Source organism: Schistocerca nitens, chromosome 12 (genome assembly GCF_023898315.1).
Source record: "Schistocerca nitens isolate TAMUIC-IGC-003100 chromosome 12, iqSchNite1.1, whole genome shotgun sequence".
Classification (NCBI taxonomy): domain Eukaryota; kingdom Metazoa; phylum Arthropoda; class Insecta; order Orthoptera; family Acrididae; genus Schistocerca; species Schistocerca nitens.
This window is the reverse complement of record NC_064625.1, coordinates 129,091,725-129,116,603: the sequence shown is the minus strand read 5'-3', so window position 1 is coordinate 129,116,603 and position 24,879 is coordinate 129,091,725. Positions and strand designations below refer to the sequence as shown.

General features: G+C 42.1%; 1 protein-coding gene across 7 annotated transcripts in view; it reads right to left on the bottom strand.

Moving 5' to 3' along the window:
* The window catches only part of LOC126215270 (lysine-specific demethylase 4C-like), a 384,640-nt gene that overhangs the window by 169,459 nt on the left and 190,302 nt on the right, over positions 1–24,879 (bottom strand). The window lies entirely within an intron of this gene.

Below are 24,879 nucleotides of genomic sequence, written 5' to 3'. Positions count from 1 at the left end.
TCTGCCAGTACCTCATCTCCTACCTTCCAAACTTTACAGAAGCTCTCCTTCCAGGAAGTTTCATATCAGCGCACACTCCGCTGCAGAGTGAAAATATCATTCTGCAAACAACCCCCAGGCTGTGCCAAAGCCATGTCTCCACAATATCCTTTCTTTGGGGAATGCTAGTTCTGCAAGGTTCACAGGAGAGCTTCTGTAAAGTTTGGAAGGTAGGAGACGAGGTACTGGCAGAAGTAAAGCTGTGAGGACGGGGCGTGAGTCGTGCTTGGGTAGCTCAGTTGGTAGAGCACTTGCCCACGAAAGGCAAGGGTCCCGAGTTCGAGTCTCGGTCCGGCACACAGTTTTAGTCTACCAGGAAGTTTCAGATCTGCGCACACTCCACTGCAGAGTGAAAATCTAATTCTTGAAACATCACCCAGGCTGTGGCTAAGCCATGTCTCCGCAATATCCTCTCTTTGGGGAGTGCTAGTTCTGCAAGGTTCACAGGAGAGCTTCTGTAAAGTTTGGAAGGTAGGAGACGAGGTACTGGCAGAAGTAAAGCTGTGAGGGCGGGGTGTGAGTCGTGCTAGGGTAGCTCAGTTGGTAGAGCACTTGCCCGCGAAAGGAAAAGTTCCCGAGTTCGAGTCTCGATCCGGCACACAGTTTTAATCTGCCAGGAAGTTTCATATCAGCGCACACTTCAATGCAGAGTGAAAATCTCATTCTGGAAACATCCCTCAGGCTGTGGCTAAGCCATGTCTCCGCAACATCCTTTGAGGAGTGCTAGTTCTGCAAGGTTCGCAGGAGAGCTTCTGTAAAGTGTGGAAGGTAGGAGACGAGGTACTGGCAGAAGTAAAGCTGTGAGGACGGGGCGTGAGTCGTGCTTGGGTAGCTCAGTTGGTAGAGCACTTGCCCACGAAAGGCAAAAGTCCCGAGTTCAAGTCTCGGTCAGGCACACAGTTTTAATCTGCCAGGAAGTTTCATATCAGTGCACACTCTGCTGCAGAGTGAAAATTTCATTCCGATAACAGGGTGGATTCTATTACAGCTTTGCCTTCACACCTTAACATGGCCACTTTCCCCTTGTATTATCATCTTCTTCTTCTTGTGCTTTTGTCTCGCATCAGCACAGAATCAGCATTGTTATTCATGGATTTGGCACGGTTAGTTTAAGGGGTGGCCAGATGGCCTTCCACACTGTTAGCCCACCTTCCACCCCGCATGGGAAATGTTTACATGTGTACCCCAAATGTCTGTGTATAGTGTTACCCATGTGAGAGTGGGCAAAAATCCTATAAATATTTGCAAATCATGTAAACGAGGTGGGACTTTGATACCAGCCTGTTATTCACCTAGTAGGATGTGTGAAACTGGCTAAAAACCACATCCAGGCTGCCAGCACACTGACCCTCATAGTTAATCCACTGGGCAGATTCGATCCGGGTCCGGCACATCTCCCCATCCCAGAAGCGGCACTTTAACGTGTACAGCTATCCGGGTGGGTCCACTTTCACCTTGTATGCTATAGGTAAATAGAAAATCAAATTAATTCCAAAAGAGTGGAGGTATTTTAATCGTTAAGAACAACTTGAGTGACACAGAATTATTCGGTGGGATGCTTGAGTGCAATTACAGCAGAAAATGAGCAGGGGGAATAAATGGGAAAGGGGGGGGGGGGGTTCTGGCTCTATGGGATTTCATTTTCAACTTCCACTTTTCTGCTGAGACAATTATTAATCTTTCTTTGGTGTGTTAATTTCGTTTTCTAGTTGTGTGAGATTATAGTTCTTTACCTACATGTAAAGTCCAGAATGGAGAAAGTTTTTTCACATGTTGCGCATATAAAGTTTTTTTTTTCTCTCTGTCTTTCTTTCCAGTAATATGTAGGTAAAAATGCAGCTGGTATCATGAAGAAGGAGGTGATTACAACATAAGAAGGTTGACAAATCTATCATCAGAAGTCATTTCCTGAACACAGCCGTTCAGTAAGTGATAGTCATATTGGGCACATGTTAATAAATCACTATACTGCATGTATACAATTTATTAAAATTATGTGGCTAGCAATTATATCAATAACGTCCGGTCAACTAGTTCTGGAAATCTCAGCTAGCAACATGGAAAATTAATACTGTGCATTCCTCGGTTGTGATTCAGCGATTGTTATACTTTATTGGTAATAATGATCTGCATCCACCCACTTTAATAGTATATCACACACTGAAGAGTGATAGCAACCTCATTGTGAGAGCAGTGACTCTTGAAACATGTCATTGAATTGTATAGTGTACCATTAAAGTGTTTGAATGCATATAACTATTACTAACAAACTATAACAGCTGGTACCTCTTACCCAAAGAATCAGTAATATCAAAATGCTAGTGCCGGATGATGCACTGTGGTTCTTCTACTTCTTCTACAATTATTAAAAATCTTAAGATATAAACTTATTTCATTGGATAGATAAAAAATCTACTCACCAACATGCACATAAAAGACTGTTGTGATTGGCAGTGGCTCCTTCTTCACGCAGAAGGGTTGGAAGGTTGAAGGGGAAGGAAAAAGGGTGAAGGAAAAGGACTGTACTTCTCATCCCATACTGTAATGATAGGAGATTGTATACATGGAAGAACCCTGGAGATACTAAAAGGTATCAGATAGATTATATAATGGTAAGACAGAGATTTAGGAACCAGGTTTTAAATTGTAAGACATTTCCAGGGGCAGATGTGGACTCTGACCACAATCTATTGGTTATGACCTGTAGATTAAAACTGAAGAAACTGCAAAAAGGTGGGAATTTAAGGAGATGGGACCTGGATAAACTGAAAGAACCAGAGGTTGTACAGAGTTTCAGGGAGAGCATAAGGGAACAATTGACAGGAATGGGGGAAAGAAATACAGTAGAAGAAGAATGGGTAGCTTTGAGGGATGAAGTAGTGAAGGCAGCAGAGGATCAAGTAGGTAAAAAGACGAGGGCTAGTAGAAATCCTTGGGTAACTGAAGAAATATTGAATTTAATTGATGAAAGGAGAAAATATAAAAATGCAGTAAATGAAGCAGGCAAAAAGGAATACAAACGTCTCAAAAATAAGATCGACAGGAAGTGCAAAATGGCTAAGCAGGGATGACTATAGCACAAATGTAAGGATGTAGAAGCTTATCTCACTAGGGGTAAGATAGATACTGCCTACAGGAAAATTAAAGAGACCTTTGGAGATAAGAGAACCACTTGTATGAACATCAAGAGCTCAGATGGAAACCCAGTTCTAAGCAAAGAAGGGAAAGCAGAAAGGTGGAAGGAGTATATAGAGCGTCTATACAAGGGCAATGTACTTGAGGACAATATTATGGAAATGGAAGAGGATGTTGATGAAGATGAAATGGGAGATAAGATACTGCGTGAATAGTTTGACAGAGCACTGAAAGACCTGAGTCGAAACAAGGCTCCCGGAGTAGACAACATTCCATTGGAACTACTGACGGCCTTGGGAGAGCCAGTCCTGACAAAACTGTACCATCTGGTGAGCAAGATGTATGAAACAGGGGAAATACCCTCAGACTTCAAGAAGAATATAATAATTCCAATCCCAAAGAAAGCAGGTGTTGACAGATGTGAGAATTACCGAACAATCAGTTTAATAAGCCACAGCTGCAAAATACTAACACGAATTCTTTACAGACGAATGGAAAAACTAGTAGAAGCCGACCTCGGGGAAGATCAGTTTGGATTCCGTAGAAATACTGGAACACGTGAGGCAATACTGACCTTACGACTTATCTTAGAAGAAAGATTAAGGAAAGGCAAACCTACGTTTCTAGCATTTGTAGACTTAGAGAAAGCTTTTGACAATGTTGACTGGAATACTCTCTTTCAAATTCTAAAGGTGGCAGGGGTAAAATATAGGGAGCGAAAGGCTATTTACAATTTGTACAGAAACCAGATGGCAGTTATAAGAGGCGAGGGACATGAAAGGGAAGCAGTGGTTGGGAAGGGAGTGAGACAGGGTTGTAGCCTCTCCCCGATGTTATTCAATCTGTATATTTAGCAAGCAGTACAGGAAACAAAAGAAAAATTCGGAGTAGGAAGAAATAAAAACTTTGAGGTTTGCCGATGACATTGTAATTCTGTCAGAGACAGCAAAGGACTTGGAAGAGCAGTTGAACGGAATGGATGGTGTCTTGAAGGGAGGATATAAGATGAACATCAACAAAAGCAAAACGAGGATAATGGAATGTAGTCGAATTAAGTCGGGTGATGTTGAGGGTATTAGATTAGGAAATGAGACACTTAAAGTAGTAAAGGAGTTTTGCTATTTGGGGAGCAAAATAACTGATGATGAAGTAGAGTGGATATAAAATGTAGACTGGCAATGGCAAGGAAAGTGTTTCTGAATAAGAGAAATTTGTTAACATCGAGTATAGATTTAAGTGTCAGGAAGTCATTTCTGAAAGTATTTGTATGGAGTGTAGCCATGTATGGAAGTGAAACATGGACGGTAAATAGTTTGGACAAGAAGAGAATAGAAGCTTTCGAAATGTGGTGCTACAGAAGAATGCTGAAGATTAGATGGGTAGATCACATAACTAATGAGGAGGTACTGAATAGGATTGGGGAGAAGAGGAGTTTGTGGCACAACTTGACCAGAAGAAGGGATCGGTTGGTAGGACATGTTCTGAGGCATCAAGGGATCACCAATTTAGTATTGGAGGGCAGCGTGGAGGGTAAAAATTGTAGGGGGAGACCAAGAGATGAATACACTAAGCAGATTCAGAAGGATGTAGGTTGCAATAGGTACTGGGAGATGAAGAAGCTTGCACAGGATAGAGTAGCATGGAGAGCTGCTTCAAACCAGTCTCAGGACTGAAGACCACAACAACAACAACTGTAGGTCTCCCCTGACCAACAGTTCAGGGCGACTGCCCCACAAAACCTACCCCCTTTCCTATACCTCTCACATACAATGCACCTAGCTTTTGACTCTTATGAACTCATGTACAATGTTTTAGCAGTTATCTCTGCTTTGACATATTACCCTGTCTTCCACCTTTAAGCTCTGAGGTTTTTAAATCTTGCCGAGAGTAATTTCCTTCTCATGCCATCTGGTAAGTCTCCCCTGATCTAGGGTTCTGGGATACTTTTCAAAACTCTACCCCTTCTACTAAACCTCATCAGTCCTTTTTCTTCCCCTTTACCCCTTCTACCAGAAGAAGGAGCCGTTGGCTCCAAAAGCTTGCATACATAATAAGTTTTTTATGTGTGTTCTCCTGCTGCCACTTGGTGAGTAGACTTCTTATATATCCAATTACATTAAGATATAAACTGCTAAAAACAGTCGGTATTATAAACTTTAACAAAGAATGCATGTTTTTATTTTATTTAATAATGCCACAAACTGAGTGTAAACAACCTGATGATGAGAGGATTGTCTCTGGAAACAGATGCATTGAAATGTATAAGAACCATTAAAGCAATATAACTATGTAGGCTCCCACAGTCTGTGTCTATCCTATTAAAATCCTTTCAGATGACATGTTGCACCATCTTATAAAATACTTAAAATAATAAAATAAACTGGCATCTTGGATAAGTTGCAAAAAGAGTGCTAATAACCTTTGGGGGACTGAAACACACTTTTTTCGTAATTAAAAAGAATTTAATGTTTGCAAATATATGTCAAGATGAAGGAACAATTACAATGTTTCTGCATTTCAGTGCATATTTTGCTGTGTAGGGGGATTCTAACCTGCATCTCATGAAAGGGCATAGAAAACCACAATCTTCAGTGACAATAATGTATAAAGGATAGACTGCTATTCAACATAAAGAGGAGATGCTGAGTCACAGACAGGTACAACAAAAAGACTACTAAACAAAAAAAATGCCTTCTTCTGAATAAGACAACATATACACACACATTCACGCAAACACAGCTCACAGATGCAGGATCACCGAATGTGGGTGCTGAGGCCTGTCTGCAATTCAGCGTCCCCACTGTATGGTGAGTAGCAATCTATCCTTTTCACAGCCTAATATTGTCATTATTCCATCACGGATTTTCCATTGTTTTGACTTAACATATCGTTGTTGTTATTCCATTCTGGATTTTCCATTGTCTGACACTCCTCAATGGAAGTGTCATCATTAGCCACATCTCCTATGTCACAATCACTATCTTTGCTGCTCCTGCTATTGCCTCCTAATTTCTTCTAAGATGTTCCACATGTGTGTGACAATACTGTTCCGTGTTGTAGGAATAACACTGCCAGGATATCAAGCACTAAAATTTCAATCTCTTTTAAATTGAAACTTTTATTTCTGTCTGCAATATATAATTTCACTTGAACACACGCATCTTCTACTGCATTGAAGTGGCAACAATATGGTGGAAGGCGCAAAGTTTTTGACTATTTTCTTCTGCAATTTCAACGATGTCCCAAGTGACATTACACGATTTATACTCTTTTTCGATTTCCAGCATTGCTACCTTTTTCATTTCCCTATCAAATGAATCTATTCTGTTCCTCTCTAGCTCATCCACTATGTCCCTCCTCCTGCTTCTGCATGTGGGGAATTTGTTTAACTGAACAGAATAATATGGTGCACAATCACACATTATTGTGGAGTTATATTCTATGTAAGGAAGCAATGAGTGTCTGAAGCGCTCTTCAATTTTCTTGGCCCTCATTTCTGCTGAGAAGTCCCCAGATTTCTTCAATGTAAATGATAACAAAGCATTTGGAACAAACTAACTGACTGTTCCAGTATGTAAAAGAATGAGTCAACAGCTGAAGCTTTCAATGTTTCTTGTGCAGTGTCATCAGTCCTCGTGGTTGGTCTGGAATGATCAGCATTTACCAATGTTTCATCCAACCAAACAACTTCGTGAGATTTGCACTGTCATACTTCTGTCAAAGAACAGTATCACCAGGCAACGAAATCCTATTGCTTGAGCAGAACTCTTCCTTCAGAAAATATTTTCCATCAAAACCCTACCTTCTTTAGAGTCATTCAGAGGCTGGTTTCTGTCTGAGAAACAACTCACCATCTCTTAGTGAGACAAGCAGCTTTCGGGTGGGATATTCTTTCTGCGTGTAACAGTCATATGTATATATGTTATCACATTGTGTCCTCATGAAAATTACTAAGTTCTGACATTTTAGCAGCACAGAGTCTGGTTTTTCCTGGAGTCATACGGACAGCAGTTGGTTCCTGTAGATCTCCACACCTGTTTAGCTGGTCGTGGCAGTGTCTGGCAAAATCACAGCCGTGTGGTCACATGCAGCCCGGGGTAGTGGGAGAGCTGGCAACCGGGGTGTTGGTAGTGTGTAGCAAACTTCTATATTGATGTTGTCAGGTTGCTTCATATTTTTGACTGCTCCTGTTATTTAGTGTGTACACACTCATGGCTGTTTTGCCAGTATTTGTGCTTCTCGAAACTCAATAGCTGCCTACACCTGTGGTGGTGTTCTGTTAGTGCCGATTTACTGTGCTGCCCGAACCACACGCAGGGCTCTCATTACAGTATGCGAGTGCTAATGGGCCTTCCAGTTTCCCCAGTTAGACAGCACTGCATTCACACTGTATCTTGTAGACACCTTTGGCACTGAGAGATTTTACTATGTCCACAACTAGTCTGCAATGGACTCTACCAGATCCTGAATTCTGTGGCCACTCTGGGAAACTGGCTCGATGCTTCTTCAGCAGAGCATCTAGCCTACTCGCTCACTGACATCCTTGGTGGACCACCAGGAATTGTTATTTTATTTCATGATCTGTATCTGGGTTCCTACTATACTTAGTAGCTTTACTTATTGTTTTAGCATGATATTCACTGGCTCAGAAAGTGTAATGCAACTCTTTCAATTTTTATTCGATAGTCTTTTAATCATTGATGCAGTGGGCTCAGGCGGTCAGTGTGTGTAGGATGGAAGGGTCGAGCAAAGCGTCCGATCCCACCCATTAGCTTTGAGCCATGATGTAAGGCTGTTGTGGTGTGTGACGTCACAACGGCGCAGAATTTAGTTTGAGAGTGGCGTGTTTATAGGTGTCGTTTTGATGTAATCGGTGGTGTTCTCTAGCGGTGTCTTTATGTGTTGTGTGTTAGGTGATGTTTCTGGTTTAGTTTACGTGTGTGGCTTGTTTATAGGTGGCGTATTGTTGCAGTCGGTGGTTTTCTCTGGCGGCGTGTTTATGGGTAGCGTGTTACATGGCGTATGGAGTTCATTTGCGTGGTAGCATTGCATGTGTGTGGTATCAGTAGTGACTGTGCTTTCAGCGGAATATTTTTCAGTGAGTTAACGATTTTGGTTTTGTTATGTCGACGTTATTGTAGTTTTTTTCTGTTCGTCGTGGGTGAATTTTGGTAAATTGCTTTTTTTATGTCTTTGGTAGGTGTGGATATGACTGACAAGGTCAACAGTTTTCGGTTGTTGGCGATGATGGGGGACAGTGTGTTGTGTCTAATAAAATTTCTTCAACTATTCAGATTTTTGGATGAAGGTGTGAAGTGTTCAGTGTGTCGTGAAGAAATGAGGCTTACTAAAGTTCTGGCGTCTCAGAACAGGGACGGCTATATGTGGAGATGTCTTAAAGATAACAGGTCAAGGGAAGTGTTCAATTCCAATTTTGTTGGTTTGTTGTGTTTTTTGAGGTAGTGATGATTGTGGACGTGGTTGTAGTTTTGGGTTTTATGATTTGGTAGCGGTAGTTTCTGTTGACCTATATAGGTCAAGGGAAGTGTTCGATTCCAATGTGTGGTTGTGGCTGTAGGTGTTCCGGTATCGGGAGTTGCTGTTGAGCTATATAGATCAAGGGAATTGTTATTTCTGGGATCAGGAGCTGATGTCGAACTATACAGGTCAAGGGAAGTGTGGGATCGAGAGCTGCTGTTGAGCTATATACGTCAAGGGAAGGGCCCGATTCCAGAGGATATTGTGTTTAGTGGAATTTGGGGAGTTTTGTGTTGTCGGTTTTTTTCGTCATTTCGTGTAGTTTGGTATGGTGGTGAGTGTCTAAATTTGTTTATATTTACTTTGTCCCCACCCAAAAAACCCCAATTTCCCATGCTTGTCCCGTTAGTTTCATTGGGTTTTTTGTGGAACGTGTGTGTGTTGGTTTTTCAATGTATTTTCGTGTTTGTGATCATGTTTACGTAATAACGTCATAGGCGCCATATTGGAGTCATAGTGTATGCTCGTTTCCGCCATATTTGTGACGTCATGGGTCAAAGCTGACGGGTGGAACCGGACGCTTCTGTATTTTCGGATGGAACACTTCTGAGTTGGACAACATTGTGATTCAGTGCGTAGGACCCATATCTTGTGGGTGGATTAGCAATAGACGTTGTGCCCCAGGGTTCTGTCGGGAGTGCAACAGAGTTCCACACCACAGGTCAGAGTCACACTGTTACTTTCTTGTTTTAGTGTGAACTGGATGTTCTTATGCTGGCTGTTTATATGCTGATGGAACTACTGCAGCTCTGCTTCTCCATGCAGCCAAATGATGAATGTGTTGTTAACGTATTGCAGCTCACAGTGTGGAAGGAATTGTGGGAAGCTTGATGTAGTTTGCTCAAGTGCTCGCGTAAAGACGTTCACAGCTATCGGAGAGGATGGAGCATCTTACTGCCACTCTGTCAATTTTCTCATATTATTTAAATGAGATAGGCTGTCAATAAACAAAATCACACCAGATCACAGATATCAAGTGGTATTCATTTCTGAATGATGCTGATCGTCTCTTCTACATCTACATTTATACTCCGCAAGCCACCCAACGGTGTGTGGCAGAGGGCACTTTACGTGCCACTGTCATTACCTCCCTTTCCTGTTCCAGTCGCGTATGGTTCGCGGGAAGAACGACTGTCTGAAAGCCTCCATGCGCGCTCTAATCTCTCTAATTTTACATTCGTGATCTCCTCGGGAGGTATAAGTAGGGGGAAGCAATATATTCGATACCTCATCCAGAAACGCACCCTCTCGAAACCTGGACAGCTAGCTGCACCGCGATGCAGAGCGCCTCTCTTGCAGAGTCTGCCACTTGAGTTTGTTAAACATCTCCGTAACGCTATCACGCTTACCAAATAACCCTGTAACGAAACGCGCCGCTCTTCTTTGGATCCTCTCTATCTCCTCCGTCAACCCGATCTGGTACGGATCCCACACTGATGAGCAATACTCAAGTATAGGTCGAACGAGTGTTTTGTAAGCCACCTCCTTTGTTGATGGACTACATTTTCTAAGGAATCTCCCAATGAATCTCAACCTGGTACCCGCCTTACCAACAATTAATTTTATATGATCATTCCACTTCAAATCGTTCCGCACGCATAGTCCCAGATATTTTACAGAAGTAACTGCTACCAGTGTTTGTTCCGCTATCATATAATCATACAATAAAGGATCCTTCTTTCTATGTATTCGCAATACATTACATTTGTCATGTTAAGGGTCAGTTGCCACTCCCTGCACCACCTGCCTATCCGCTGCAGATCTTCCTGCATTTCGCTACAATTTTCTAATGCTGCAACTTCTCTGTATACTACAGCATCATCCGCGAAAAGCCGCATGGAACTTCCGACACTATCTACTAGGTCATTTATATATATTGTGAAAAGCAATGGTCCCATAACACTCCCCTGTGGCACGCCAGAGGTTACTTTAACGTCTGTAGAAGTCTCTCCATTGATAACAACATGCTGTGTTCTGTTTGCTAAAAACTCTTCAATCCAGCCACACAGCTGGTCTGATATTCCGTAGGCTCTTACTTTGTTTATCAGGCGACAGTGCGGAACTGTATCGAACGCCTTCCGGAAGTCAAGAAAAATAGCATCTACCTGGGAGCCTGTATCTAATATTTTCTGGGTCTCATGAACAAATAAAGCGAGTTGGGTCTCACACGATCACTGTTTTCGGAATCCATGTTGATTCCTACATAGTAGATTCTGGGTTTCCAAAAACGACATGATACTCGAGCAAAAAACATGTTCTAAAATTCTACAACAGATCGACGTCAGAGATATAGGTCTATAGTTTTGTGCATCTGCTCGACGATCCTTCTTGAAGACTGAGACTACCTGTGCTCTTTTCCAATCATTTGGAACCTTCCGTTCCTCTAGAGACTTGCGGTACACGGCTGTTAGAAGGGGGGCAAGTTCTTTCGCGTACTCTGTGTAGAATCGAATTGGTATCCCATCAGGTCCAGTGGACTTTCCCCTGTTGAGTGATTCCAGTTGCTTTTCTATTCCTTGGACACTTATCTCGATGTCAGCCATTTTTTCGTTTGTGCGAGGATTTAGAGAAGGAACTGCAGTGCGGTCTTCCTCTGTAAAACAGCTTTGGAAAAAGGTGTTTAGTATTTCAGCTTTACGCGTGTCATCCTCTGTTTCAATGCCATCATCATCCCGGAGTGTCTGGATATGCTGTTTCGAGCCACTTACTGATTTAACGTAAGACCAGAACTTCCTAGGATTTTCTGTCAAGTCGGTACATAGAATTTTACTTTCGAATTCACTGAACGCTTCACGCATAGCCCTCCTTATGTTAACTTTGACATCGTTTAGCTTCTGTTTGTCTGAGAGGTTTTGGCTGCGTTTAAACTTGGAGTGAAGCTCTCTTTGCTTTCGCAGTAGTTTCCTAACTTTGTTATTGTACCACGGTGGGTTTTTCCCGTCCCTCACAGTTTTACTCGGCACGTACCTGTCTAAAACGCATTTTACGATTGCCTTGAACTTTTTCCATAAACACTCAACATTGTCAGTGTCGGAACAGAAATTTTCGTTTTGATCTGTTAGGTAGTCTGAAATCTGCCTTCTATTACTCTTGCTAAACAGATAAACCTTCCTCCCTTTTTTTATATTCCTACTAACTTCCATATTCAGGGATGCTGCAATGGCCTTATGATCACTGATTCCCTGTTCTGCACATACAGAGTCGAAAAGTTCGGGTCTGTTTGTTATCAGTAGGTCCAAGATGTTATCTCCACAAGTCGGTTCTCTGCTTAATTTCTCGAGGTAATTTTCGGATAGTGCACTCAGTATAATGTCACTCGATGCTCTGTCCCTACTACCCATCCTAAACATCTGAGTGTCCCAGTCTATATCTGGTAAATTGAAATCTCCACCTAAGACTGAGAAAATTTATGTGAAATGTATTCCAAATTTTCTCTCAGTTGTTCAGCCACTAATGCTGCTGAGTCGGGAGGTCGGTAAAAGCAGCCAATTATTAGCCTAGCTCGGTTGTTGAGTGTAACCTCCACCCATAATAATTCACAGGAACTATCCACTTCTATTTCACTACAGGATAAACTACTACTAACAGCGACGAACACTCCACCACCGGTTGCATGCAATCTATCCTTTCTAAATACCGTCTGTACCTTTGTAAAAATTTCGGCAGAATTTATCTCTGGCTTCAACCAGCTTTCTGTACCTATAACGATTTCGGCTTCGGTGCTTTCTATCAGCGCTTGAAGTTCCGGTACTTTACCAACGCAGCTTCGACAGTTTCCAATTACAATACCGATTGCTGCTTGGTCCCCGCATGTCCTGACTTTGCCCTGCACCCGTTGAGGCTGTTGCCCTTTTTGTACTTGCCCAAGGCCATCTAACCTAATAAACCGCCCAGCCCACGCCACACAACCCCTGCTACCCGTGTAGCCGCTTGTTGCGTGTAGTGGACTCCTGACCTATCCAGCGGAACCCGAAACCCCACCACCCTATGGCGCAAGTCGAGGAATCTGCAGCCCACACGGTCGCAGAACCGTCTCAGCCTCTGATTCAGACCCTCCACTCGGCTCTGTACCATAGGTCCGCAGTCAGTCCTGTTGACGATGCTGCAGATGGTGAGCTCTGCTTTCATCTCGCTAGCGAGACTGGCAGTCTTCACCAAATCAGATAGCCGCCGGAAGCCAGAGAGGATTTCCTCGGATCCATAGCGACACACATCATTGGTGCCGACATGAGCGACCACCTGCAGATGGGTGCACCCTGTACCCTTCATGGCATCCGGAAGGACCCTTGCCACATCTGGAATGACTCTCCCCGGTATGCACACGGAGTGCACATTGGTTTTCTTCCCCTCTCTTACTGCCATATGCCTAAGGGGCCCCATTACGCGCCTGACGTTGGAGCTCCCAACTCTTGTGCTGGTATGTTAGCGAAGAGAGACTTTATGTCAAAGCTGACCAATATACCAGTTTCTACATCTACATCTACATTTATACTCCACAAGCCACCCAACAGCGTGTGGCGGAGGGCACTTTACGTGCCACTGTCATTACCTCCCTTTCCTGTTCCAGTCGCATATGGATCGCGGGAAGAACGACAGCCGGAAAGCCTCCATGCGCACTCGAATCTCTCTAATTTTACATTTGTGATCTCCTCGGGAGGTATAAGTAGGGGGAATCAATATATTCGATACCTCATCCAGAAACGCACCCTTTCGAAACCTGGCGAGCAAGCTACACCACGATGCAGAGTGCCTCTCTTGCAGACTCTGCCATTTGAGTTTGCTAAACATCTCTGTAACGCTATCACGCTTACCAAATAACCCTGTGACGAAACGTGCCGCTCTTCTTTAGATCTTCTCCATCTCCTCCGTCAACCCGGCCTGGTACGGTTCCCACACTGATGAGCAGTACTCAAGTATAGGTCGAACGAGTGTTTTGTAAGCCAGCTCCCTTGTTGATGGACTACATCTTCTAAGGACTCTTCCAATGAATCTCAACCTGGCACCTACCTTACCAACAATTAATTTTATATGATCATTCCACTTCAAATCGTTCCGCACGCATACTCCCAGATATTTTACAGAAGTAACTGCTACCAGTGTTTGTTCCGCTATCATATAATCATACAATAAAGGATTCTTCTTTCTATGCATTAGCAATACATAAGATTTGTATACGTTAAGAGTCAGTTGCCACTCCCTGCACTAACTGCCTATCTGCTACAGATCTTCCTGCATTTCACTGCAATTTTCTAATGCTGCAACTTCTCTGTATACTAAGGCATCACCCGCGAAAAGCCGGAAGAAACTTCCGACACTATATACTAGGTCATTTGTATATATTGTGAAAAGCAATGGTCCCATAACACTCCCCTGTGGCACGCCAGAGGTTACTTTAACGTCTGTAAACGTCTCTCACATGCCGACCCAGTGTAAGTTTGATGAAACGAGTTGAATCCTGAAGGGATATTTAGTTTTCTCTCCAGACTGCAGGTGAGAGAGTCCTACTACGGGCAGTCCTGCAGTCCTGGGGGCAGCTTTTCTTAAGGATTTTACGTACTCCACAAATTCTTGATGTCTGTGGGACTTTCATGAGCCTCTTCACTGTGCCTTGATTGATTCTGGTGTCTCAGGTTAGAGCTCACGCCTTCTTACTAATCTTCCCCATCAGATCACTCTTAAGTTCCATGTAGATGAGATCGCTTGACAGTAGGTAATTTTTTATTCATATTGCACAGTATCCACTGCAACCATCACACTTTCTTTATCTGCCTCGAGAATTGTTATGTTTTCATACCTCTAAGCTCTTCTACAGTTGTGATGGCCTTTCCGAGAGATGTTACATTTAGGTGGTTTCATCAGCAAAGTCCCACCTACACAGAGAATTGATGGAGTATCTAAGATCTATAACGAAAGCTGTCCCCTTGGGCCGACAATTAATAGGATTGACTCACATACCTACAGTGTGGTGAAGTGTCGGGTTAGGAAACTATGTCCCGTCGTGGGACACACAGAAATGTATGTCAAGAATTCGACTCAGTTAGCTCAACTTACACAGGAGCAGCATGTACAACAAACTGATATATTGGTCAGCTTTACCAATGTAACAACATAAGAGATTATCAGCATTATTCAGGAATGAAAACCGCCTGTATCTGTGATCGGGTGTAGGTATGTTTACCAAAATCCTATTGAACCTGACATGACAAATATTCTGAGTAAATGGATGGAATGGTGATGGGTAACTCCCTCTGTCCAGTGTCAGAGGACACATTTACGCAATAATTTGAGCAAACTGCATGAAGCTTTGTGCATTTCTGTCCACGATGTCGGGTGTAAAATGTCGACAACGCACTCGTCATTTAACGACATGAAAAAGGAGAGTTTCATAAATTTCGTCAGCATATTAACAGCCTGCATAAGAAATGTTAAAACAAAAAGTAATTATGCAATTCCATTCCTGCATGTGGAGGCCACACACCTTCCAATGGCCATCTGAGACACGTCTAACAGAAACCCACAAACGGGTAACTGCATGCTAATTCTCATCATCATCCAGCTCAGAGGTGTACTATCCTACACACAATGACTGCTTGAACCCATCCTATCAGAGACAAAAACAATACTGAATAAGTATCGGAAGAGCTGCGTAACATCTTCTGAGCCAATGGGTATGACAATAAAATAATAAAAGGAGCTCCTTAGTTCAGTAGGCAACGGCCTTGCCGCAGTGCATACACCGGTTACCGTGGGATCACCGAAGTTAAGCACTGTCGGGCGTGGTCCGCACTTGGATGGGTGACCATCCGGCCGCCATGCACTGTTGCCATTTTTCAGGGCGCACTCAGCCTCGTGATGCCAATTGAGGAGCTACTCGACTGAATACCAGTCAAGAATACCATCATAACGAACGGGAGAGCGGTGTGCTGACCCCACGCCCCTCCTATCCGCATCCTCCCCTAAGGATGACACGGCGGTCGGTTGGTCCCGGTAAGCCACTCGTGCCCTGAAGACGGAGTGCTTAGTTCAGTAGGAGGAGAGAACGAAGTAAGAAAACAGCTTCCAACAATGCACTTACTTTACGCCAAAGGCATCAGCAATTGAGGAGAGACGGAGCGGGGTGGCGCAGTGGTTAGACACTGGACTCGCATTCGGGAGGACGACGGTTCAATCCCGCGTCCGGCCATCCTGATTTAGGTTTTCCGTGATTTCCCTAAATCACTCCAGGCAAATGCCGGGATGGTTCCTCTGAAAGGGCACGGCCGACATCCTTCCCAATCCTTCCCTAATCCGATGAGACCGATGACCACGCTGTCTGGTCTCCTTCCCCGAAACCAACCAAAAAATTGAGAAGAATAGGTGCTTCGTGGGAGACAGCTGATCAGTTTTCGAGAGTTGCGACAGGATCCAGGATCTGGTAGGGTCCACCAATGATGCAGTTACATTCCTTAATGTCACAGGTGTACAGGAGGTAGTGTGACAGCAGCACTGATTATATTGGGTAAAGTGGAAGACCCGTTAGCAAAAGCACAGCAGAAAGTGAGTGCCACGTTCGGTCGGGTCAGCACAACACATCGGCACTAGCAGAGCACCGTCGCAATTGTGGGCAGGCTAGAATGTTTCTAGAAGCAGTAATACATGCTAGACAACTGCGGATGTGCACACGCACAAAAAGAGAGACAATTGAAATCTTGGAGCAGCCCGACATCAACAGTGAAGACGTCGTGTCTGCCTGCTATCAAGGTTCGACAGACCACACACGGTAGCAGGGCAGCGGTTTTACTGGACACTATCACGATCGACCAAACAATGTATGCACAAGTGCCGTTTCTCCGAAACTAATAGGGGGAACACGACCCCCAGAAGCTCGTTTCTGATTCGTAGCGAGCAACCAATTGTTGGCGAGCCATGCGACCCACAGATAGATGATCACATATCCCCTCCCTCTCTCCTAACATCACAAATTTTAGTTTATGTCCAATGACAAGAAATAAATGTAATGCCAGTGGTCTAGTGACGCCGTTTTCATTTGAAAAGCGATATGCCGACAGTCGCTACTCAGCTAGATAGGTCTTTGCCCTGAGGAAAGCCATTACAACGTGGCAGAAATGTCATTTCTTTCAATTTTTTGGAATTTTATCAGATGATGTTACAGTTCGTTCAGAATGATTTCAACGAGACTACTGAAGTGGTTGAATGCAAATCATTACCCATGCATATTATAAAAATGTAAGTATATGCATGCACACGTGTACATATCTTCCTCATCTCCTCCTAAACCACTGGCCCAATTTGAACCAAACTTTGTATTTGTCTGCCAACAATCACTGTGGGAGTAAGCACCAGGGATAATATGTCACGAACAATGAGACGCGTGAAATACTGTCGCATCATGCATGACTTTTAAGTTTGTTACTTCGTGCTACTAGTCAGTTAGTTGGTTGCGTGTCCCATTGATCAATCGCACGGTACGGTAGCCGTTATGATGAGGAACGTGCTACTAATGCTATTCACAATTAATTTCAAAGGCTGCATCCACTTAGGCCGCTAAATGCACCTACAAAATTATACCGCGGTACCACACGTAGTACAGGAGCTAAGACATCAAAACACTAAGACGTGAAAAACTGCCGAATTGCACATGATGTTGTAATGTGGCTATTTTTTGATGACGTTACTGGATGTGTTAATATTTGCAAGGGAAAATGATATATTTGAAGACTTGTGGTCAGAAAAACAGTTGTCTGCGATGGCAGCACTGTGGAGTCGTAGAATCTTTGACACTTAGCAGTGGAAAGCTGCAGTATGCGCAACAGGTAGGGTTCGTTGAGTGTACAGTGTAATGGGTGCCCGAACTGTTTGAACTAGGTGAGTTGCAGATTACCACCAGGAAGAACGATGACTGAGAACAATGGTTTGATAGTACACGGACATAAAACGGTTTCGAAATGAAGAACAAGGTATTATTTGCTAAGATAAAAAGTTTATTTTTGTAGACTTGTATTGTTGATCTATTTCATTCTGTCGCAGTCGAGGTTTTGATAATTATTCTTTTGATTAATCTTCTGAGTTAATTTACTGTACCATGGAAGCCATTAGATTAACTGAATTTTCATATTAGAGTCTGTGATTGGGAAATACGGAAGCGTCCGATCTAACCCGTCGGCTTTGACCCATGACGTCACAAATATAGCGGAAACGACAATTCCAATATGGCGGATGTAGAAACGTTGCATACGTATCACAAAGACGAAAACACATAGAAAAACAACAGACACAAAGGTTTCACAAGAACAATCTGCTAACATTGATAGCAAACAAAGATAATAATAAACAAGTGGTACTCAAGGCCAGGCCCCCCCGCCCGCCAAAAAAAAACTCCCAACCTAACCTCGTATTCAGTGCTACGCTACAGATCAATGTGTAGGTCAATCAAAAGATAAAAAAAAAGAAACAAATAAAAAAAAAAGAAAAAAACAATATTGATTCATTAGACATAACGAGTAGCGACAAAACATATAGACCATAAAGATTGAACAATCTAATGGCAAACTGATAAAAGCCTCATAGACGACGTTAAAACAAAAAGTACAGTAAAAAGGTAAGCTATATATTACAGGCCCTAAAACTCCTACTAAGGTAACGTCAACGAGGCAACATCTACAAACACGCCACACTCACAAACCAAACTCCGCGCCGTAATGACGTCACACACCACAACACGCTTACGTCACGGGTCAAAGCCGACGCGTGAGATCGGATGTTTCTGTTGACCCTGTAATTGTTTTCTTTGGTAAGGTCCTTCCTGACTAAAATTTCAGTAGTTAGTTTTTTACAGTATTTTTTAGCTGTTGCGGTGTCTTGTGTTGCTGTTCCTGCCCGTACTTCATTGTGTAGGTGATTGTCTACGCCTTCCACCCATCCCCTCTCCGCACAACATGGGTTCTGTCGGTTTGTTTATTTTATTCTTCACGGGCCATATGATAGTGCAGAAATTTTCGTTGCGTTTAAGGTTAATTTTTTTTTTTACAAGTCGACATAAGTTTTTTTTAGACAATTTTTTTTCCAAACAGTTCGCAGTGAACAAGTGACAGTCGGCATAGTTTGTTCATTTGGTTTTCTTTATTTATTAAGCAAACAGCAAGAGCCAGTAGTTACGACAGTGTTTAACAACTTGTGTAATTCCTTTACAGCTTCTGATTTACTGTATGTGTATTCTGTTTGTATTAGTGATGGGCTAAACTGCGATTTTCCGATATCAGTGATTTCTGTGAATGCTACTTTTCAGTATCTGTTATTCTTAACTGCGATTTGTCGCAGTTAAGGAACATAGGTCGTGTATCCCTCCGCCTCTGCGATTTCTGCTACTTCCGCGATTTCTGCTACTTCTGTGACTTCTGCGATTTCTGCTACTTCTGTGACTTCTGCGATTTCTGTGACTTCTGCGATTTCTGTGACTTCTGCTACTTCTGCGACTTACCACTGTATGAAAAAGTTACATCTGTCAACACAGAAAATTGCATCGCAACAAACCTGTCATTGGCAAGTATGTTTTACGTTTTTTCTTCCGTTGGCTTTAATTTTGTCTTAAAGAAACAACTGTGAAAATATTAATAGTGTAATTAATATGTAAGTTGCCGTACAGTACCGTAATAGTTCGTATTTAGAAAATGAATTCTAACATATTGTTATGTTCACAGGTACCTGAACTACATTTCAGTCACTCAGTAAAGTGATAACTCAAAATATCATTGTCAACAGATCTGAAGAAATTGCCACTGCGTCTTTAGACCGTTTTCGTCAGACGAGAGGTTAGTTTCTAAGCGTTTCGATGGACTTAATTACTTCAGTGAGATCTTTCTTGCAAATGTGATATTCATTATAGCAAATATTAGCAATCTACTCTGTCAATTATATTGCTAGTAATTAATGACAGCAAAAATTGTTTAATAATCCTTGTGTTTTTGCAGACACAGTTCTGACTCTGATTACTGGTTGCTGTACGTATCTATCCACATCAAGGCTGTTGGGAGAGATTCGTGAAGATTCAAGACAGCTCTTAGAGGATTTGCAGTTTAAAAGTGAAATAATTGTGAAATAAGTGTGTGAATGATTAAACTGTGTTTTATTGAAGTTGTTGTGCGATTTTAAAGGAATAATAAATGTCAAATACAGTGAGTGAATAATAAAAATCTCATTTTCCACATGTTTAAGCCGTCCTATACCCATAATTTTCCGCCACTTACTTATTGGTAAACACTTGTTGGAGAGCGACATGCCGCCCCCCCCCCCCCTTTCTCCATAATGTTGGTGTGACACTGACCTGTAACATATCCCGAAGTCTACAATATGCATTTTGAGGCTGTTGATATGAAAGTGGGAAGTACAGATCTTCCAGTTAAATCAGGAATAGCTTAAGTGCATTACTTGAAAGTAACACAGGAAAAGCTTACTTATGTAGGTGGTAGTAGTGTCGGCAAAAAGTTCTTGTGTGTGAAGTTGCCATGTAGAACACCAGGTGTAAAACTTTTCTTCCGAGTCTTGAACTGTGTCGGAACAAAAGTGAGGCATTCATATGACTGTTTTCATTTCTCTACACTTATACAGATGTCTGAGTTCTGCTGTGTTAACATTGCAAAGTCCTGTAGGCATGTGGAGTATTAACCAAAACTGTCATATTGGAAGCAGAATCAAACACATTTGTTACGTTACTTGATATTTTCAGGAGGAAAGGGCAATGTTGCTTCTTATTAATATAATACATTCAGAGTCACAGCAGTATTTGACCAACCATAACTGATGCTGAATGTGTATGTCGTCATATAATATGAAAGGCTTATTTCAATAGTGGTACAAGTCCATTATCTCCACTTTTCTGTCTATAATGCTTCTGAAATTAGTGATCCAAACAAACATAAATAAAGGTTCATCTCTAGCAAGAAGTCATATGCTTGAATATTTCTGGTATCTCAACTGCAGATTTTTCAGCGCTCATTTAACTTTACGACTCTGTATCTCAAAATGAACAAAAATGGACTCGTACCACTACTGAAATAAGCCCTTCATATGCACACACAGCACATCGATCTCGTGAGGCACAAGGCTCTCATAACGAAGTACGTACGTCGGTCAACAGATGACACTAGGAAAAGTATGTTAACTGCGCTTTTTAGTTGCTACTTGCGACTCTTAGTTGCGATTTGTCACAGAAATCGCAGTTTGACTCGGTAGCGAATAGCGTAGTATGAACGTTGCTCAACAGATGGGAGTGCTAACTGCGCTTTTTAGTTGCTACTTGCGACTCTTAGTTGCGATTTGTCACGGAAATCGTAGTTGGACTCAATAGTGTATCGCAGAGATGGCCGTAGTCCGAACTTTGACCCACAGATGGCACTCTTAACCGCGCTTTCTAGTTGCTACTTGCTACTCTTAGTTGCGACTTGTCACGGAAATCGCAGTTGGACTCCATAGCGTACCGCAGAGATGGACGTAGTACGAACTTTGGCCAACAGATGCTACTGTTAACCGAGCTTTTTAGATGCTACTTGCGACTCTTAGTTGCGACTTGTCACTGAAATCGCAGAAAGCAGTGCTAAATTCGACCAATATATGGCTCACGTCTTTGAATGTGAAATACTTATTGCGACTGCTAACTGTGACTGAAATCGCAGTTAGATTCTGCAAAGTTGCTACTGTGATATCTGCGACTTCTCAGTCACTGTGATTTCTAACAGATACGCGATTTCCTGCCCACCACTAGTTTGTATAACATGTGTGTGTGTTACGTAGGAAAAGTTACTTTTGTTGGTCAAGGTAGATTTGTGCTTTCTTCGATAAATGTATTTTCGGCTTGTGTTCCACAATAAAAGGCCAACTCATTGTTAAAATTCAATTTCATCTTCCGATTCGGTGTAGTAACAATCAATTTCTTAAACATTTTTTTGAAGCAGCAGTACTATCTGGCAGGTTTTAACCTCAACAATGGACACCGGGAAACGCAAAGCTAAGCAAAACTCCATCGAACGTGCTTAATCAAAAAAGTGACGCTATGACCGTGGAAAAAGTTAATATCATTCAGCAATCTTCCGTTTCAGACATGGCTTGTGAATCAGATAATAACAGTAGAATGGATTTACGCGAAAGTGCAACCACACGTAATGTAAATCAGTTTTCTGGCGTAATTGATCGATTCGGTCAAGAATTAAGTAATATCCAAGTGCCGGTACCCAGTGCAAATAATATTACCAACATGGATTCGGGATGTGTAACTGAAGACATTATGGATACAAATCCTGACACAAATTTAATAAATGCGGGTGGTCGTCCAGTACGATGTCGATGTTTCAGCGGATGTTTTCACAGCTCGAGCGAAAATTTGACAACTTAGACGAAATTAAGGGAACAAACTGATTCATTAAATGAACGGTTGAAACAATCGCAAGAAAAGTTGCATTATCAGAAGACACAGAAAACCAGTTCAAAACTGAATTACACCCTGTGATCGATCGCATGCAAATATTAGACACCGTAGTTTACGCAACTGACAACGTGGCAAATACGATGGGAATCTTAGCAGAATTACAAGCGTTGTACTTAATAAAGTGATAAAAAATGTTCAACAATAAATCACACAACCACAGGAACAAATGAGACAATATTCGGCGAGATATCATCGAAAAATGGCACACTAAGGAAAATGTTGCAATTCGTCATTACTATTTTGTAAAAAATGACGTTGTCTTTAAAATGGTACAAATTGCGTAGTATGTACCCCTGAGAATGTTATCAACAAGTTGATCTAGTACACCAACCACAGCCACACTCATTTTGGACCATCAAAATGCTTAAATTAAAGATGTGCTATTAAATTAAAGATGTCGTGCTATTTCAACAATATGGAGAAGCTGTGTCAAAAAGTCAAACCTTGCACCATACCTTATTCCGCACCTTTATTCCCGATTATACCGCCCAAAAATGATTTTGGCAGCAGTTTACCTCCTTGGACGCGGTCAGATCAAACATCTTTGTGACAGTGGAGCTTACTTCACAATTCATAACTTTTAACACCTTTACGCAAAACCACAGCAAGGACTGTGTCACAAGCTTTCACAAAGATTTATTAAAGCAAGTAGGTCACATTAATGTCATCTCAGGTAACTGAGACGTTCAAAGTAATAAAAACCTTGAACGCTAAAATGTCAGCAGGAGTAGATGAGGTGCCTGTTTGTCATAACACCGACAGCTGCACAAATCGCAAGGCCCTTGGCATACATTGCCAACTTATCACTTAGTGAAGGAGTTGAAGCCATTATTCAAGAACGGCGACAAGGATAAGGTAGAAAACTATCGGGCAATATCCCTCCTTCCAGCATTTCAAAAATCTAGTAAAAGACAACAGTGTAGTAGGAATAATACTACTAGATTACTCCAAAGCATTTGACACTGTCAATGAAGTCTTTCTTTTAGAAAGACTGGAAGCATGGAACAGGGAAAAAGTGGTTTGCATCATACCTACAAAATAAAACACAGATTGTGACTGATGTCAGATTACTCCAGTCACAAAGTAAATCTAGTATCAGATGCAAAAAAAGTGGAAATAGAAGTGCCACAAGGCATTATTCTAGCTCCCTTATTGTTCCTTGTCTACATAAATGACTTTCACCCCTCGGGTGCCCAAAGCAAATGCTGTAAACTTCTACTGATAAAGTGATAAAGAATGTCCACACTTGATTCAATGCCAACCGGTTGACATTAAATGCAAATGAAACAAATTTTACGCAGTTTAAGATAATATGTCAAAATGTAAATCTTAATCTGCTGTTGGGTGACAAGGCCATAGACAAAGTGGCATCAACAAAGTTGCTGGGGATTCATGTAGATGAAAATCTTAATTTTAATGATCATGTAATGAAACTTGTGCAGAAATTTAACTCAGCTTGTTTTGCTTGTAGAATTATTGCAAATGTTTGTACTGCAGAGCATATTTTGGCTATTTTCAGTCTGTTGCAACATAAAAAATAATATTTTGGGGTTCCACCACCTGCAGTCTAAAACAAATCTTTCTGTTACAGAAGAGGGCTATCCAAATAATAACACACAGACATCCGAAAGACACAATACAAACTCTTATTCAAGAAGCTTAAAATTCTAACAGTACCTTCCTTATGTATACAGGGTGGTCCATTGATAGTGACAGGGCCAAATATCTCTTGGAATAAGCATCAAACGAAAAAACTAAGAACGAAACTCGTCTAGCTTGAAGGGGGAAACCAGATGGTGCTATGGTGGCCCGCAAGATGCCGCTGCCATAGGTCAAACGGATATCAACTGCATTTTTTAAAATAGGAAGCCCCATTTTTTTACGTACTCATGTAGTATGTAAAGAAATATGAATGTTTTTGTTTGACCACTTTTTTCGCTTTGTGATAGATGGCGCTGTAATAGTCACAAACGCATAAGTATGTGGTATCGTGTAACATTCCACCAGTGCGGACGGTATTTGCTTAATGATACATTACCCATGTTAAAATGGACCGTTTACCTATTGCAGAAAAGGTCTATACCATGTTGATGTATGGCTGTTGTGATCAAAATGCCCAAGGGGCGTGTTCTATGTGTGCCGTTCGGTATCCTGGACATCATCATCCAAGTGTCCGGACCATTCGCCAGATAGTTATGTTATTTAAGGAAACAGGAAGTGTTCAGCCACATGTGAAACGTCAACCATGACCTGCAACAAATGATGATGCCCAAGTATAGGTGTTTTAGCTGCTGTCACGGCTAATCCGCACATCAGTAGCAGAGAAATTGCGTGAGAATCGGGAATCTCAAAAACGTCGGTGTTGAGAATGCTACATCAACATCGATTGCACCCGTACAATATTTCTATGCACCAGGAATTGCATGGCGACGACTTTGAACGCCGTGTACAGTTCTGCCACTGGGGACGATGACAGATTTTTTGCATGCGTTCTATTTAGCGATGCAGCATGATTCACCAACAACGGTAACGTAAACCGGTATAATGTGCACTATTGGGCAACGGAAAATCCACAATGGCTGAGACAAGTGGAGTGTCAGCGACCTTAGCGGGTTAATGTACAGTGCGGCATTATGTGAGGAAGGATAATTGGCCCCCATTTTATCGATGGCAATCTAAATGGTGCAATG